This window comes from Hemibagrus wyckioides, unplaced genomic scaffold (assembly GCF_019097595.1).
Source record: "Hemibagrus wyckioides isolate EC202008001 unplaced genomic scaffold, SWU_Hwy_1.0 Contig24, whole genome shotgun sequence".
In the NCBI taxonomy this organism is placed as follows: Eukaryota; Metazoa; Chordata; class Actinopteri; order Siluriformes; family Bagridae; genus Hemibagrus; species Hemibagrus wyckioides.
Genome location: NW_026690785.1, coordinates 261801 through 264019, shown reverse-complemented (window position 1 = coordinate 264019; position 2219 = coordinate 261801). Strand labels below are relative to the sequence as shown.

General features: G+C 46.3%; 1 non-coding gene across 1 annotated transcript; it reads right to left on the bottom strand.

The window, feature by feature from the left end:
• Positions 1 to 1503: 1503 nt before the first annotated feature.
• Positions 1504 to 1585, bottom strand: trnas-acu (transfer RNA serine (anticodon ACU)). Its single transcript has one exon. It is a non-coding gene; the product is annotated as a tRNA-Ser (tRNA).
• Between the last annotated feature and the right edge of the window lie 634 nt (positions 1586 to 2219).

The window sequence follows — 2219 nt, the reverse complement described above, 5'->3', positions numbered from 1 at the left end:
CAATAAATCCTGGATTCAAATGTAAGAATCAACAATCAGCACTGTCATGTGATACTGCAGGGTGGAGCTTCAAGAAGCTTTATGAAGATCCAGAGAGCAAAAGGAAAACAAACTTGGTACTTCTTTGGATGTCTTTGGATCTTGATTATAGCTGTTAATAAGCACTTGAGTAATTCTCAGTCTTGAACAGTAAGCTTACAAGTATCAGCTTTCTAAAGATACCCTGGTTATATACCCTGGTTTGGGGATGCACTCCCTTCACATAATGCAGGGCTGTTCCCACTGGTGGGCTTGCCGACTCCTAAGGGTTAAACAGCAAACAGATTATTTTTGGGTTAGATTTGTATCATTTTCATAGGAAATCCTTGGACAGTTTAATGTTTTTTGTATTTCTTTAAATATTTCATTATTTTCCTGTTTATTTCTTATTTTTCTATACTACTTGCTATGCTATTCATTGTATTATATTTCAGTGCACTGTTGTTGAGAAGAGCACCCACAGTTTTGTTGTACTCCTTATGTGCAAAGACAATAAAATTTATTCTATTCTATTCTATTCTATTCTATTCTATTCTATTCTATTCTATTCTATTCTATTCTATTCTATATCAGCAAGCATGGCTTTGGTTGGAGCACAATTTCATTTCATTGTCTGTACCGCTTATCCGATCTATACTCGGGTCACGGGGAGCCTGTGTCTATCTCAGGCGTCATTGGGTATCAAGGCTGGATACACGCTGGACGGAGTGTTGGAGCACGATGTTATAGTTAATTAGAGGTTATAGGTTTTTATCAGAAATAAACAGAAATAAAGCCGATAGATAGTCGTGCAGTGTGAAAACAATGGTGACCCCTCAACTTTGAAAATCTTGCAGTGTGAACTCAGCATTAAGGCTTCATGCTCAACCGCACCCCCTGAAGGTGTGGGTGAAGGAACAACCTTCTGCTGTCGTCGACCCAAAAGTTCACCTGGCAGCGGTGGGATTCGAACCCACGCCTCCGAAGAGACTGGAGCCTTAATCCAGCGCCTTGGACCACTCTACCCATGCATTTGGAGAGTTAGGGGGCTGTGGTCAAGGGAGGTCTGCCAGGTCGGGAAAGAGAGGCACTCTGGCAGGCGATCGCAATGGTTGTACCACGCACGCTTCCATTACCAGACGTGATTCAAGATCCAAACCAAGGAAAGGTTTTGCAAAGTGGATTGACAGCCTTAGGCTCTTGTTGACAAGGTTTGCTGATATGAACTTGAATCCCAGTCTGTTGAAATCAAGGTGCACGATCCGGGCCGCTGTCTTCGGGACTGTGCACTGCATTGATCTGCATGGATCTCCAGTGGCGACCTGTCAGCCTTACAGCATCTGTGTCCAACCAACATGGAAATATAGCCCACGGCTGCAAAACACCAAGACCCAGGACTAGCTTTACTCGCTCCCCTCTAGCATGGTCTCGGAGAACAGGTACAAAGCATTCTGTATGCAAAGAGGAAGATGAAGGGCACACAAGCGACGAGGATGGGATTCAAACCCACGCGGGCAGAGCACAATGGATTAGTAGTCCATCGCCTTAAACTCTCGGCCACCCCGTCAGGGGCAGGTAGGGCACCCACGGCCGAATGTCCACAGAGATGGCGACAATTCCGTAGTGGAGCGCCATAACCCAACGCGTTTAAACAAGCCTGTTCCCAAAGCAACTGGAGCCCATCCCACATGGATTAGCAGTCTGTCTCCTTAACCTCTTGGCGTCCTAGGTCACCCACATAACTTTACACCTCAGTGCACCTGGCACTTGCACTCCATTGCCCAAACCTCTTGGCCACCACTTCTTATGTCGATTTTCTATTCTTGGTTGAATTGTTGTTTTGTTGGTAGCTCGTAACCATGGTAAGGGCACAACTGATGCGGCTCACACACGCGGAAACCGTGTTTTGCGTACCGTTCTGTGGTTGTTTGGACTTGCTGTTTGAAAAAGCAAGGCGTGAAACGGAGCAGCGTTCAAAACCATGTGTTGACACCAGTTGCCCAAACCTGGGAGCTATTTCAGCACCCGGGTCTGGGGGCTCCGGTACAGTGTGAGCATGCTCGGTTTTTTTTTTGCATCTAGGCGGCCTGCTAACGTCAACTCTTAAGCACATTTGCAGAAGGCACAGGAGCCACAACCCCTGTAAAGCCTTTGTGGTGCCAGAGCCCACAACCACTGCCTTGAAAAGACTCAGCTAGCAG